The sequence below is a fragment of the Rutidosis leptorrhynchoides genome, chromosome 10 (genome assembly GCF_046630445.1).
Source record: "Rutidosis leptorrhynchoides isolate AG116_Rl617_1_P2 chromosome 10, CSIRO_AGI_Rlap_v1, whole genome shotgun sequence".
Classification (NCBI taxonomy): domain Eukaryota; kingdom Viridiplantae; phylum Streptophyta; class Magnoliopsida; order Asterales; family Asteraceae; genus Rutidosis; species Rutidosis leptorrhynchoides.
This window is the reverse complement of record NC_092342.1, coordinates 9,522,756-9,540,544: the sequence shown is the minus strand read 5'-3', so window position 1 is coordinate 9,540,544 and position 17,789 is coordinate 9,522,756.

The window sequence follows — 17,789 nt, the reverse complement described above, 5'->3', positions numbered from 1 at the left end:
TAGGTACGTTACTTTGACGTTGCAAGTTCGGTTATCTTACACGAAGACTTTGAGGTGAGTGGAATAATTATATGCGTATGTATATAATGTATCTATTTGTTGTAGCGTGAAAGGTGTAGTGTCGAGGTGTTAAGACACCACGTTTCACGTGAAGAGTGTAGCATCGAGGTGTTAAGATGCCACTCGGGTGTAGCATCGAGGTGTTAAGATGCCACCTAGGAGTGTAGTGTCGAGGTGTTAAGACACCACTCCGTAAAAATAATGAGTGTTGCATCGAGGTGTTAAGATGCCACTCGGGGTGATGTGCCGAGGTGTTAAGGTGCCACCCTAGGGGTTAGTGGTGCGAGGTGTTAAGTGTCCTAACAGATGTTATGAACACCGATGGCGTTTTCGCGAGCGCCGTTCCCTTGTACTATTGGTCGACCATGGTTATTTGTGTTGTAAGCATATTACATTATTCGAGTTATATTTATATGCGGATGTTACGCTAGCTTGGAGGTATTGGTGATTTATAGCTTGTTATTGCGTCGATAAACTAATGTTGTTTGCTAGCATGTTTGCGGTTGTGTAAGTGTATGCAAGTAGGTATAATTATATATGTATTCGTATAATTATTGCATTCACTAAGCTTTTCTTACCCTCTCGTTGTTTACCATTTTATAGGTTCGGTTTTGGACAAGGGTAAGGGCATCGTTTTGGACTAGAGATCCCGCTTGATGCTAAGGGACGCTTTTGGCTTTAGTAGCTCTTGGAGTTTGACCGATAGTTGGGTAGTTTAATCCCAAACGCCATGCTCATTGTGTAGTTTGGAACTTAAACTTTTTGGTGGTCGAAACTCGTAAATTGTATTAAACTCGTAAAACGGCCGATGTGGGCCCCGCCTGTAAAACATTGATTTTATATTTGAAACAAGTTAGTTTTACATATTTGGATGTATGGTAAAAAGCGTTTAGTCTAAAAGTGTCGGGAACTAGTCTATCTTTATCGCATTTAGAGACTTTCCGGACAGTCCACTTTGGCGCACCGCGCCCCTACATGGCGCGCCGTGCGGGTATGCTGCACAGGAAATTTTTTTTTATTTTGTATTTTCGCGTGGTTTGGTCGAGGGTTGGTTTGGGTTGTTACAGGCCCACACACTCAGTTCATAAGGTCCATGAACACAGCTGGTGCGTTAGTCAATCCAAACGGCATAACCATAAACTCGTAATGACCATAACGCGTCCTAAAAGCAGTTTTTGGAATATCATCCTCCTTTACTCGCATTTGAGGATATCCAGAACGTAAATCGATCTTCGAATAAACCGACGAGCTTTGTAGTTGATCAAATAAGTCGTCAATTCTCGGCAGTGGATAACAGTTTTTGATGGTAAGTTTGTTCAACTCTCTGTAGTCAATACACAGCCTAAATGTACCATCCTTCTTCTTGACAAACAAAACAGGAGCTCCCCTTGGTGATGTGCTTGGTCGAATGAAACTACGTTCTAATAGTTCTTGCAGTTGGCTTTGCAGTTCTTTCATCTCGCTGGGAGCGAGTCTATAAGGAGCACGAGTTATTGGTGCAGCTCCTAGTACAAGATCTATTTGAAATTCAACAGATCGATGTGGAGGTAGTCCCGGTAATTCTTTCGGAAATACATCGGGAAATTCTTTTGCGACGGGAACATCATTGATGCTCTTTTCTTCAGTTTGTACTTTCTCGACGTGTGCTAGAACAGAATAGCAACCTTTTCTTATTAGTTTTTGTGCCTTCAAATTACTAATAAGATGTAGCTTCATGTTGCCCTTTTCTCCATACACCATTAAGGGTTCTCCTTCTTCTCGTACAATGTGAATTGCATTTTTATAACATACGATCTCTGCTTTCACCTTCTTCAGCCAGTCCATGCCAACTATTACATCAAAACTCGCTAACTCTATTGGTATCAAATCAATCTTAAATATTTCGCTACCCAGTTTAATTTCTCGATTCCGGCATATATTATCTGCTGAAATTAATTTACCGTTTGCTAATTCGAGTAAAAATTTACTATCCAACGGCGTCAATGGACAATTTAATTTAGCACAAAAATCTATACTCATATAGCTACTATCCGCACCCGAATCAAATAAAACGTAAGCAGATTTATTGTCAATAAGAAACGTACTCGTAACAAGCTCCGGGTCTTCCTGTGCCTCTGCCGCATTAATATTGAAAACTCTTCCGCGGCCTTGTCCATTCGTGTTCTCCTGGTTCGGGCAATTTCTAATAATGTGGCCCGGTTTTCCACATTTATAACAAACTACATTGGCATAACTTGCTCCGACACTACTTGCTCCGCCATTACTCGTTCCGACACCATTTGTTCCTTTCGTTCTGTTAACCCCTGGTCCGTAGACCTCACACTTCGCCGCGCTATGACCAATTCTTTTACACTTGTTGCAAAATTTGGTGCAGAACCCCGAGTGATACTTTTCACACCTTTTGTAGTGACCCGAACTTTTCCATGTTTATATATATTAATTGAGATTGATATTTACATGATTAAATGTTTCCAACATGTTAAGCAATCAAACTTGTTAAGACTTGATTAATTGAAATATGTTTCATATAGACAATTGACCACCCAAGTTGATCGGTGATTCACGAACGTTAAAACTTGTAAAAACTATATGATGACAAATATATGGATATATATATAGTTAACATGATACTATGATAAGAAAAAATATCATAAAGTATATTAACAATGAACTACATATGTAAAAACAAGACTACTAACTTAATGATTTTTAAACGAGACATATATGTAACGATTATCGTTGTAAAGACATTTAATGTATATATATCATATTAAGAAATATTCATACATGATAATATCATGATAATATAATAATTTAAAATCTCATTTGATATTATAAACATTGGGTTAACAACATTTAACAAGATCGTTAACCTAAAGGTTTCAAAACAACACTTACATGTAACGACCAACGATGACTTAACGACTCAGTTAAAATGTATATACATGTAGTGTTTTAATATGTATTTATACACTTTTGAAAGACTTCAATACACTTATCAAAATACTTATACTTAACAAAAATGCTTACAATTACATCCTCGTTCAGTTTCATCAACAATTCTACTCGTATGCACCCGTATTCGTACTCGTACAATACACAGCTTTTAGATGTATGTACTATTAGTATATACACTCCAATGATCAGCTCTTAGCAGCCTATGTGAGTCACCTAACACATGTGGGAACCATCATTTGGCAACTAGCATGAAATATCTCATAAAATTACAAAAATATGAGTAATCATTCATGACTTATTTACATGAAAACAAAATTACATATCCTTTATATCTAATCCATACAACAACGACCAAAAACACCTACAAACACTTTCATTCTTCAATTTTCTTCATCTAATTGATCTCTCTCAAGTTCTATCTTCAAGTTCTAAGTGTTCTTCATAAATTCCAAAAGTTCTAGTTTCATAAAATCAAGAATACTTTCAAGTTTGCTAGCTCACTTCCAATCTTGTAAGGTGATCATCCAACCTCAAGAAATCTTTGTTTCTTACAGTAGGTTATCATTCTAATACAAGGTAATAATCATATTCAAACTTTGGTTCAATTTCTATAACTATAACAATCTTATTTCAAGTGATGATCTTACTTGAACTTGTTTTCGTGTCATGATTCTGCTTCAAGAACTTCGAGCCATCCAAGGATCCATTGAAGCTAGATCCATTTTTCTCTTTTCCAGTAGGTTTATCCAAGAAATTAAGGTAGTAATGATGTTCATAACATCATTCGATTCATACATATAAAGCTATCTTATTCGAAGGTTTAAACTTGTAATCACTAGAACATAGTTTAGTTAATTCTAAACTTGTTCGCAAACAAAAGTTAATCCTTCTAACTTGACTTTTAAAATCAACTAAACACATGTTCTATATCTATATGATATGCTAACTTAATGATTTAAAACCTGGAAACATGAAAAACACCGTAAAACCGGATTTACGCCGTCGTAGTAACACCGCGGGCTGTTTTGGGTTAGTTAATTAAAAACTATGATAAACTTTGATTTAAAAGTTGTTATTCTGAGAAAATTATTTTTATTATGAACATGAAACTATATCCAAAAATTATGGTTAAACTCAAAGTGGAAGTATGTTTTCTAAAATGGTCATCTAGACGACGTTCTTTCGACTGAAATGACTACCTTTACAAAAACGACTTGTAACTTATTTTTCCGACTATAAACCTATACTTTTTCTGTTTAGATTCATAAAATAGAGTTCAATATGAAACCATAGCAATTTGATTCACTCAAAACGGATTTAAAATGAAGAAGTTATGGGTAAAACAAGATTGGATAATTTTTCTCATTTTAGCTACGTGAAAATTGGTAACAAATCTATTCCAACCATAACTTAATCAACTTGTATTGTATATTATGTAATCTTGAGATACCATAGACACGTATACAATGTTTCGACCTATCATGTCGACACATCTATATATATTTCGGAACAACCATAGACACTCTATATGTGAATGTTGGAGTTAGCTATACAGGGTTGAGGTTGATTCCAAAATATATATAGTTTGAGTTGTGATCAATACTGAGATACGTATACACTGGGTCGTGGATTGATTCAAGATAATATTTATCGATTTATTTCTGTACATCTAACTGTGGACAACTAGTTGTAGGTTACTAACGAGGACAGCTGACTTAATAAACTTAAAACATCAAAATATATTAAAAGTGTTGTAAATATATTTTGAACATACTTTGATATACATGTATATATTGTTATAGGTTCGTGAATCAACAGTGGCCAAGTCTTACTTCCCGACGAAGTAAAAATCTGTGAAAGTGAGTTATAGTCCCACTTTTAAAATCTAATATTTTTGGGATGAGAATACATGCAGGTTTTATAAATGATTTACAAAATAGACACAAGTACGTGAAACTACATTCTATGGTTGAATTATCGAAATCGAATATGCCCCTTTTTATTAAGTCTGGTAATCTAAGAATTAGGGAACAGACACCCTAATTGATTCGAATCCTAAAGATAGATCTATTGGGCCTAACAAACCCCATCCAAAGTACCGGATGCTTTAGTACTTCGAAATTTATATCATATCCGAAGGGTGTCCCGGAATGATGGGGATATTTTTATATATGCATCTTGTTATTGTCGGTTACCAGGTGTTCACCATATGAATGATTTTTATCTCTATGTATGGGATGTGTATTGAAATATGAAATCTTGTGGTCTATTGTTACGATTTGATATATATAGGTTAAACCTATAACTCAACAACATTTTTGTTGACGTTTAAAGCATGTTTATTCTCAGGTGAATATTAAGAGCTTCCGCTGTTGCATACTAAAATAAGGACAAGATTTGGAGTCCATGTTTGTATGATATTGTGTAAAAACTGCATTCAAGAAACTGATTTCGATGTAACATATTTGTATTGTAAACCATTATGTAATGGTCGTGTGTAAACAGGATATTTTAGATTATCATTATTTGATAATCTACGTAAAGCTTTTTAAACCTTTATTTATGAAATAAAGGTTATGGTTTGTTTTAAAAATGAATGCAGTCTTTGAAAAACGTCTCATATAGAGGTCAAAACCTCGCAACGAAATCAATTAATATGGAACGTTTTTAATCAATAAGAACGGGACATTTCAGTTGGTATCAGAGCGTTGGTCTTAGAGAACCAGAAAATTTGCATTAGTGTGTCTTATCGAGTTTGTTAGGATGCATTAGTGAGTCTGGACTTCGACCGTGTTTTCTTTAAAAATGATTGCTTAACATTTTTGTTGGAAACTATATATTTTTAACATATGAATATTATGTGATATATTAATCTCTTAACGTGTTTGATATTATGTGATAGATGTCTACCTCTAGAACAAGTCCCATTGACTCACCTAATAATAATGAAGAGTCAAATGTAAATTGGAATGATTTGTGGACTGATTCACAAGTTCCCGAAGAGGAACCGGAAGAAGAGTCGGAACCGGAAGAAGAATCGGAACCGGATGAAGAAATAGAACCGGTGGGGGAAATAATAAAACGGTTAAGTAAAAGAAAATCCTCAACCAACCGACCAAAGTTAATTATGGTCAATGGTGTTTCCGCCAAGGAAGCAAAATATTGGGAGGATTACCAATTCTCCGATGAATCGGATTCCGACGAGAATTCCGATGATGTTATAGAAATTACCCCAACTGAATTTAAAAAGGCAAAAGAAAATAATAAGGGAAAGGGCATAAAAATAGAGAAATCTAATTCCAACCCCGATGAACTTTATATGTATCGTCAACCCCCGAAGTCCTTAAGTTGTAACAATGACCCGGGAACCTCTAAACCACCAGGTTTTTCTAAACCAATGTGGACAACGACGGCTCGTATTAGGGGAACATCATATATCCCTAGAAACTTGGCAAAACGAACCAAAACCGAAGAAGAAGAAGAAACGAGCGAGTCGGAATAAGATAGTTGTATTCGTGTGGTGTAATATATGTAATATAGTGTTCTTATGCTTTATGATATATGTAAAAATTGCTTGTATTAATAAGTATTTTTTTTATGAAACTAACTCTTGTCTATTTTACAGTTTAAAAACACAAAATGGATAGACAACCCAATATTTTAAGAGACCTACCCGGAGACATGATTGATGAAATCTTGTCTAGAGTCGGCCAGAATTCTTCGGCACAACTATTTAAGGCGAGATCAGTTTGTAAGACATTCGAAGAACGTTCCAAGAATGTCTTGGTTTATAAGAGACTTTCGTTTGAAAGATGGGGGATATCACATTGGGAAACCCATAAGTTACGATGTGTTTACTTTGATGCATATATTGCGGGGAACCCAAATGCTATTTTACGCAACGGGTTAAGAAATTATTTTGACTCAATATATCCGAATATTGGACTTCGTGATTTAGAAAAAGCGGCTAACATGCAACATAAAGAAGCATGTTATGCTTACGGATTAGTAATGTTCGCTTCTCACCAAAGTGAGAACAAGAACATCGGGCTACAACTATTAAACAAAACGTTTCCACAAGTGACGGAGTCGGTAATTGGGGTAAGAAATGAGGTTTTTAGATTATTACGGGACTGTTGGACATTACGTAACCCTCGTCCCTTTGATGACGTTACAACACGCTGTCTTATCAACGGCCATAACGGTTATGTTGCACAAGACCAAGGATGGGAAGTAGTCCTAGTAAAACCAGAATGCATGACTTGTTTCTGGACGTATGAATTACGTGTCTTTATTGCCTTTGCCGAACGACTTGTGTACTAGCTAGAATTGTCTTCACAACTATCTTGTATCAAAGTTATTGTGTGCTATATTTCATGCTTTATGTAAAATAAGCGATATTGTAAGTTTGTAAAATATTGTATAAAAGTTTGAACGCGAAATATTATTACAATCAGTTTTTCATATAGAATTGTAGTAGTTGAATTGTATATTAGCTACTAAGTATGAACTTAACGGGTAGGTACTACCCGAATTTAAACTTATAAAACGCTAATATGAAGAAAAAGCTTTTATAAATGAGTTCATATTATGCTACGAAATACTATTAACTACTCTTAATATTCTGTATGATTAACTTGTTCCATTTAACTATTTTGAAGGAAATGGCACCGACTACTCGACACACCGTGAATATGAATGAAGAGGAATTCCGTACTTTTCTAGCTTCAAACATAGCCGCAGTACAGGCTGCGCTACATACCAATAATAACCTTGGATCTAGCAGTACAGGAAATCGTGTAGGATGCACCTATAAAGAATTCACTGCCTGCAAACCTTTGGAATTTGATGGAACCGAAGGACCGATCGGATTGAAACGGTGGACCGAGAAGGTTGAATCGGTGTTTGCCATAAGTAAGTGTACTGAAGAGGACAAAGTGAAGTACGCTACGCATACCTTCACAGGTTCTGCGTTAACATGGTGGAATACCTATCTAGAGCAAGTGGGACAAGATGATGCGTACGCACTACCGTGGTCAGCATTCAAGCACTTGATGAATGAGAAGTACCGTCCCAGAACCGAGGTCAATAAGCTCAAGACAGAACTTAGAGGGTTACGAACCCAAGGATTTGATATTACCACGTACGAAAGACGATTCACAGAATTGTGCCTATTGTGTCCGGGAGCATTCGAAGATGAGGAAGAGAAGATCGACGCGTTTGTGAAAGGATTACCGGAAAGAATCCAAGAAGATATAAGTTCACACGAGCCCGCCTCCATACAACAGGCATGTAGAATGGCTCACAAACTAGTGAACCAGATTGAAGAAAGAATTAAAGAACAGACTGCTGAAGAGGCCAATGTGAAGCAAGTCAAAAGAAAGTGGGAGGAAAACGGTGATAAGAATCACCAATACAACAACAACAGCAATTACAACAATAATCGCAACAATTATCCCAACAATCGCAACATCAATCGCAACTACAACAAACGGCCCAACAACAACAACAACAACAACAACAGCAACTACAACAATCATCCCAACAACAATAATAACCGTAACAACAACAACAATCAGAAGCAGCTATGCCAAAGGTGTGAAAAGAATCACTCGGGGTTCTGCACCAAATTTTGCAACAAGTGTAAAAGAAATGGTCATAGCGCGGCGAAGTGTGAGGTCTACGGACCAGGGGTTAATAGAACGAAAGGAACAAATGGTGTCGGAACGAGTAATGGCGGAGCAAGTAGTGTCGGAGCAAGTTATGCCAATGTAGTTTGTTATAAATGTGGAAAACCAGGCCACATTATTAGAAATTGCCCGAACCAGGAGAACACGAATGGACAAGGCTGTGGAAGAGTTTTCAATATTAATGCGGTAGAGGCACAGGAAGACCCGGAGCTTGTTACGGGTACGTTTCTTATTGACAATAAATCTGCTTACGTTTTATTTGATTCGGGTGCGGATAGAAGCTATATGAGTAGAGATTTTTGTGCTAAATTAAGTTGTCCATTGACGCCTTTGGATAGTAAATTTTTACTCGAATTAGCAAATGGTAAATTAATTTCAGCAGATAATATATGTCGGAATCGAGAAATTAAACTGGTTAGCGAAACATTTAAGATTGATTTGATACCAGTAGAGTTAGGGAGTTTTGATGTGATAATCGGTATGGACTGGTTGAAAGAAGTGAAAGCGGAGATCGTTTGTTACAAAAATGCAATTCGCATTATACGAGAAAAAGGAAAACCCTTAATGGTGTACGGAGAAAAGGGCAACACGAAGCTACATCTTATTAGTAATTTGAAGGCACAAAAACTAATAAGAAAAGGTTGCTATGCTGTTCTAGCACACGTCGAGAAAGTACAAACTGAAGAAAAGAGCATCAATGATGTTCCCATTGCAAAAGAATTTCCCGATGTATTTCCGAAAGAATTACCGGGATTACCCCCACATCGATCCGTTGAATTTCAAATAGATCTTGTACCAGGAGCTGCACCAATAGCTCGTGCTCCTTACAGACTCGCACCCAGCGAGATGAAAGAACTGCAAAGCCAATTACAAGAACTTTTAGAGCGTGGTTTCATTCGACCAAGCACATCACCGTGGGGAGCTCCTGTTTTGTTTGTCAAGAAGAAAGATGGTACATTCAGGTTGTGTATCGACTACTGAGAGTTGAACAAACTTACCATCAAGAACCGCTACCCACTACCGAGAATCGACGACTTATTTGATCAACTACAAGGCTCGTCTGTTTATTCAAAGATTGACTTACGTTCCGGGTATCATCAAATGCGGGTGAAAGAAGATGATATTCCAAAGACTGCTTTCAGAACACGTTACGGTCATTACGAGTTTATGGTCATGCCGTTTGGTTTAACTAATGCACCAGCTGTGTTCATGGACCTTATGAACCGAGTGTGTGGACCATACCTTGACAAGTTTGTCATTGTTTTCATTGATGACATACTTATTTACTCAAAGAATGACCAAGAACACGGTGAACATTTGAGAAAGGTGTTAGAAGTATTGAGGAAGGAAGAATTGTACGCTAAGTTTTCAAAGTGTGCATTTTGGTTGGAAGAAGTTCAATTCCTCGGTCACATAGTGAACAAAGAAGGTATTAAGGTGGATCCGGCAAAGATAGAAACTGTTGAAAAGTGGGAAACCCCGAAAACTCCGAAACACATACGCCAGTTTTTAGGACTAGCTGGTTACTACAGAAGGTTCATCCAAGACTTTTCCAGAATAGCAAAACCCTTGACTGCATTAACGCATAAAGGGAAGAAATTTGAATGGAATGATGAACAAGAGAAAGCGTTTCAGTTATTGAAGAAAAAGCTAACTACGGCACCTATATTGTCATTGCCTGAAGGGAATGATGATTTTGTGATTTATTGTGATGCATCAAAGCAAGGTCTCGGTTGTGTATTAATGCAACGAACGAAGGTGATTGCTTATGCGTCTAGACAATTGAAGATTCACGAACAAAATTATACGACGCATGATTTGGAATTAGGCGCGGTTGTTTTTTCATTAAAGACTTGGAGGCACTACTTATATGGGGTCAAAAGTATTATATATACCGACCACAAAAGTCTTCAACACATATTTAATCAGAAACAACTAAATATGAGGCAGCGTAGGTGGATTGAATTATTGAATGATTACGACTTTGTGATTCGTTACCACCCGGGGAAGGCAAATGTGGTAGCCGATGCCTTGAGCAGGAAGGACAGAGAACCCATTCGAGTAAAATCTATGAATATAATGATTCATAATAACATTACTACTCAAATAAAGGAGGCGCAACAAGGAGTTTTAAAAGAGGGAAATTTAAAGGATGAAATACCCAAAGGATCGGAGAAGCATCTTAATATTCGGGAAGACGGAACCCGGTATAGGGCTGAAAGGATTTGGGTACCAAAATTTGGAGATATGAGAGAAATGGTACTTAGAGAAGCTCATAAAACCAGATACTCAATACATCCTGGAACGGGGAAGATGTACAAGGATCTCAAGAAACATTTTTGGTGGCCGGGTATGAAAGCCGATGTTGCTAAATACGTAGGAGAATGTTTGACGTGTTCTAAGGTCAAAGCTGAGCATCAAAAACCATCAGGTCTACTTCAACAACCCGAAATCCCGGAATGGAAATGGGAAAACATTACCATGGATTTCATCACTAAATTGCCAAGGACTGCAAGTGGTTTTGATACTATTTGGGTAATAGTTGATCGTCTCACCAAATCAGCACACTTCCTGCCAATAAGAGAAGATGACAAGATGGAGAAGTTAGCACGACTGTATTTGAAGGAAGTCGTCTCCAGACATGGAATACCAATCTCTATTATCTCTGATAGGGATGGCAGATTTATTTCAAGATTCTGGCAGACATTACAGCAAGCATTAGGAACTCGTCTAGACATGAGTACTGCCTATCATCCACAAACTGATGGGCAGAGCGAAAGGACGATACAAACGCTTGAAGACATGCTACGAGCATGTGTTATTGATTTCGGAAACAGTTGGGATCGACATCTACCGTTAACAGAATTTTCCTACAACAACAGCTACCATTCAAGCATTGAGATGGCGCCGTTTAAAGCACTTTATGGTAGAAAGTGCAGGTCTCGGATTTGTTGGAGTGAAGTGGGGGATAGACAGATTACGGGTCCAGAGATTATACAAGAAACTACCGAGAAGATCATCCAAATTCAACAACGGTTGAAAACCGCCCAAAGTCGACAAAAGAGCTACGCTGACATTAAAAGAAAAGATATAGAATTTGAAATTGGAGAGATGGTCATGCTTAAAGTTGCACCTTGGAAAGGCGTTGTTCGATTTGGTAAACGAGGGAAATTAAATCCAAGGTATATTGGACCATTCAAGATTATTGATCGTGTCGGACCAGTAGCTTACCGACTAGAGTTACCTCAACAACTCGCGGCTGTACATAACACTTTCCACGTCTCGAATTTAAAGAAATGTTTTGCTAAAGAAGATCTCACTATTCCGTTAGATGCAATCCAAATCAACGAAAAACTTTAATTCATCGAAGAACCCGTCGAAATAATGGATCGTGAGGTTAAAAGACTTAAGCAAAACAAGATACCAATTGTTAAGGTTCGATGGAATGCTCGTAGAGGACCCGAGTTCACCTGGGAGCGTGAAGATCAGATGAAGAAGAAATACCCGCATCTATTTCCAGAAGATTCGTCAACACCTTCAACAGCTTAAAATTTCGGGACGAAATTTATTTAACGGGTAGGTACTGTAGTGACCCGAACTTTTCCATGTTTATATATATTAATTGAGATTGATATTTACATGATTAAATGTTTCCAACATGTTAAGCAATCAAACTTGTTAAGACTTGATTAATTGAAATATGTTTCATATAGACAATTGACCACCCAAGTTGATCTGTGATTCACGAACGTTAAAACTTGTAAAAACTATATGATGACATATATATGGATATATATATATAGTTAACATGATACTATGATAAGAAAAAATATCATAAAGTATATTAACAATGAACTACATATGTAAAAACAAGACTACTAACTTAATGATTTTTAAACGAGACATATATGTAACGATTATCGTTGTAAAGACATTTAATGTATATATATCATATTAAGAAATATTCATACATGATAATATCATGATAATATAATAATTTAAAATCTCATTTGATATTATAAACATTGGGTTAACAACATTTAACAAGATCGTTAACCTAAAGGTTTCAAAACAACACTTACATGTAACGACCAACGATGACTTAACGACTCAGTTAAAATGTATATACATGTAGTGTTTTAATATGTATTTATACACTTTTGAAAGACTTCAATACACTTATCAAAATACTTATACTTAACAAAAATGCTTACAATTACATCCTCGTTCAGTTTCATCAACAATTCTACTCGTATGCACCCGTATTCGTACTCGTACAATACACAGCTTTTAGATGTATGTACTATTAGTATATACACTCCAATGATCAGCTCTTAGCAGCCTATGTGAGTCACCTAACACATGTGGGAACCATCATTTGGCAACTAGCATGAAATATCTCATAAAATTACAAAAATATGAGTAATCATTCATGACTTATTTACATGAAAACAAAATTACATATCCTTTATATCTAATCCATACAACAACGACCAAAAACACCTACAAACACTTTCATTCTTCAATTTTCTTCATCTAATTGATCTCTCTCAAATTCTATCTTCAAGTTCTAAGTGTTCTTCATAAATTCCAAAAGTTCTAGTTTCATAAAATCAAGAATACTTTCAAGTTTGCTAGCTCACTTCCAATCTTGTAAGGTGATCATCCAACCTCAAGAAATCTTTGTTTCTTACAGTAGGTTATCATTCTAATACAAGGTAATAATCATATTCAAACTTTGGTTCAATTTCTATAACTATAACAATCTTATTTCAAGTGATGATCTTACTTGAACTTGTTTTCGTGTCATGATTCTGCTTCAAGAACTTCGAGCCATCCAAGGATCCATTGAAGCTAGATCCATTTTTCTCTTTTCCAGTAGGTTTATCCAAGGAAATTAAGGTAGTAATGATGTTCATAACATCATTCGATTCATACATATAAAGCTATCTTATTCGAAGGTTTAAACTTGTAATCACTAGAACATAGTTTAGTTAATTCTAAACTTGTTCGCAAACAAAAGTTAATCCTTCTAACTTGACTTTTAAAATCAACTAAACACATGTTCTATATCTATATTATATGCTAACTTAATGATTTAAAACCTGGAAACATGAAAAACACCGTAAAACCGGATTTACGCCGTCGTAGTAACACCGCGGGCTGTTTTGGGTTAGTTAATTAAAAACTATGATAAACTTTGATTTAAAAGTTGTTATTCTGAGAAAATTATTTTTATTATGAACATGAAACTATATCCAAAAATTATGGTTAAACTCAAAGTGGAAGTATGTTTTCTAAAATGGTCATCTAGACGACGTTCTTTCGACTGAAATGACTACCTTTACAAAAACGACTTGTAACTTATTTTTCCGACTATAAACCTATACTTTTTCTGTTTAGATTCATAAAATAGAGTTCAATATGAAATCATAGCAATTTGATTCACTCAAAACGGATTTAAAATGAAGAAGTTATGGGTAAAACAAGATTGGATAATTTTTCTCATTTTAGCTACGTGAAAATTGGTAACAAATCTATTCCAACCATAACTTAATCAACTTGTATTGTATATTATGTAATCTTGAGATACCATAGACACGTATACAATGTTTCGACCTATCATGTCGACACATCTATATATATTTCGGAACAACCATAGACACTCTATATGTGAATGTTGGAGTTAGCTATACAGGGTTGAGGTTGATTCCAAAATATATATAGTTTGAGTTGTGATCAATACTGAGATACGTATACACTGGGTCGTGGATTGATTCAAGATAATATTTATCGATTTATTTCTGTACATCTAACTGTGGACAACTAGTTGTAGGTTACTAACGAGGACAGCTGACTTAATAAACTTAAAACATCAAAATATATTAAAAGTGTTGTAAATATATTTTGAACATACTTTGATATACATGTATATATTGTTATAGGTTCGTGAATCAACAGTGGCCAAGTCTTACTTCCCGACGAAGTAAAAATCTGTGAAAGTGAGTTATAGTCCCACTTTTAAAATCTAATATTTTTGGGATGAGAATACATGCAGGTTTTATAAATGATTTACAAAATAGACACAAGTACGTGAAACTACATTCTATGGTTGAATTATCGAAATCGAATATGCCCCTTTTTATTAAGTCTGGTAATCTAAGAATTAGGGAACAGACACCCTAATTGACGCGAATCCTAAAGATAGATCTATTGGGCCTAACAAACCCCATCCAAAGTACCGGATGCTTTAGTACTTCGAAATTTATATCATATCCGAAGGGTGTCCCGGAATGATGGGGATATTTTTATATATGCATCTTGTTATTGTCGGTTACCAGGTGTTCACCATATGAATGATTTTTATCTCTATGTATGGGATGTGTATTGAAATATGAAATCTTGTGGTCTATTGTTACGATTTGATATATATAGGTTAAACCTATAACTCACCAACATTTTTGTTGACGTTTAAAGCATGTTTATTCTCAGGTGAATATTAAGAGCTTCCGCTGTTGCATACTAAAATAAGGACAAGATTTGGAGTCCATGTTTGTATGATATTGTGTAAAAACTGCATTCAAGAAACTGATTTCGATGTAACATATTTGTATTGTAAACCATTATGTAATGGTCGTGTGTAAACAGGATATTTTAGATTATCATTATTTGATAATCTACGTAAAGCTTTTTAAACCTTTATTTATGAAATAAAGGTTATGGTTTGTTTTAAAAATGAATGCAGTCTTTGAAAAACGTCTCATATAGAGGTCAAAACCTCGCAACGAAATCAATTAATATGGAACGTTTTTAATCAATAAGAACGGGACATTTCACCTTTGGCATAGCTGCTTCTGATTGTTGTTGTTGTTGCGGTTATTATTGTTGTTAAGATGATTGTTGTAGTTGCTATTGTTGTTGTTGTTGGGCCGTTTGTTGTAGTTGTGATTGATGCTGCGATTGTTAGGATAGTTGTTGCGATTATTGTTGTAATTGCTGCTGTTGTTGTATTGGTGATTCTTATCACCGTTTTCCTCCCACTTTCTTTTGACTTTACATTGGCCTCTTCAGCCGTCTGTTCTTTAATTCTTTCCTCAATCTGGTTCACTAGTTTGTTGCTAAATGTACAAGGATCTCAAGAAACATTTTTGGTGGCCGGGTATGAAAGCCGATGTTGCTAAATACGTAGGAGAATGTTTGACGTGTTCTAAGGTCAAAGCTGAGCATCAGAAACCATCAGGTCTACTTCAACAACCCGAAATCCCGGAATGGAAATGGGAAAACATTACCATGGATTTCATCACTAAATTGCCAAGGACTGCAAGTGGTTTTGATACTATTTGGGTAATAGTTGATCGTCTCACCAAATCAGCACACTTCCTACCAATAAGAGAAGATGACAAGATGGAGAAGTTAGCACGACTGTATTTGAAGGAAGTCGTCTCCAGACATGGAATACCAATCTCTATTATCTCTGATAGGGATGGTAGATTTATTTCAAGATTCTGGCAGACATTACAGCAAGCATTAGAAACTCGTCTAGACATGAGTACTGCCTATCATCCACAAACTGATGGGCAGAGCGAAAGGACGATACAAACGCTTGAAGACATGCTACGAGCATATGTTATTGATTTCGGAAACAGTTGGGATCGACATCTACCGTTAGCAGAATTTTCCTACAACAACAGCTACCATTCAAGCATTGAGATGGCGCCGTTTGAAGCACTTTATGGTAGAAAGTGCAGGTCTCCGATTTGTTGGAGTGAAGTGGGGGATAGACAGATTATGGGTCCGGAGATTATACAAGAAACTACCGAGAAGATCATCCAAATTCAACAACGGTTGAAAACAGCCCAAAGTCGACAAAAGAGCTACGCTGACATTAAAAGAAAAGATATAGAATTTGAAATTGGAGAGATGGTCATGCTTAAAGTTGTACCTTGGAAAGGCGTTGTTCGATTTGTTAAACGAGGGAAATTAAATCCAAGGTATATTGGACCATTCAAGATTATTGATCGTGTCGGACCAGTAGCTTACCGACTTGAGTTACCTCAACAACTCGCGGCTGTACATAACACTTTCCACGTCTCGAATTTGAAGAAATTTTTTGCTAAAGAAGATCTCACTATTCCGTTAGATGAAATCCAAATCAACGAAAAACTCCAATTCATCGAAGAACCCGTCGAAATAATGGATCGTGAGGTTAAAAGACTTAAGCAAAACAAGATACCAATTGTTAAGATTCGATGGAATGCTTGTAGAGGACCCGAGTTCACCTGGGAGCGTGAAGATTAGATGAAGAAGAAATACCCACATCTATTTCCAGAAGATTCGTCAACACCTTCAACAGCTTAAAATTTCAGGACGAAATTTATTTAACGGGTAGGTACTGTAGTGACCCGAACTTTTCCATGTTTATATATATTAATTGAGATTGATATTTACATGATTAAATGTTTCTAACATGTTAAGCAATCAAACTTGTTAAGACTTGATTAATTGAAATATGTTTCATATAGACAATTGACCACCCAAGTTGACCGGTGATTCACGAACGTTAAAACTTGTAAAAACTATATGATGACATATATATGGATATAAATATAGTTAACATGATACTATGATAAGTAAACATATCATTAAGTATATTAACAATGAACTACATATGTAAAAACAAGACTACTAACTTAATGATTTTTAAACGAGACATATATGTAACGATTATCGTTGTAAAGACATTTAATGTATATATATCATATTAAGAGATATTCATACATGATAATATCATGATAATATAATAATTTAAAATCTCATTTGATATTATAAACATTGGGTTAACAACATTTAACAAGATCGTTAACCTAAAGGTTTCAAAACAACACTTACACGTAACGACTAACGATGACTTAACGACTCAGTTAAAATGTATATACATGTAGTGTTTTAATATGTATTTATACTCTTTTGAAAGACTTCAATACACTTATCAAAATACTTCTACTTAACAAAAATGCTTACAATTATATCCTCGTCCAGTTTCATCAACAATTCAACTCGTATGCACCCGTATTCGTACTC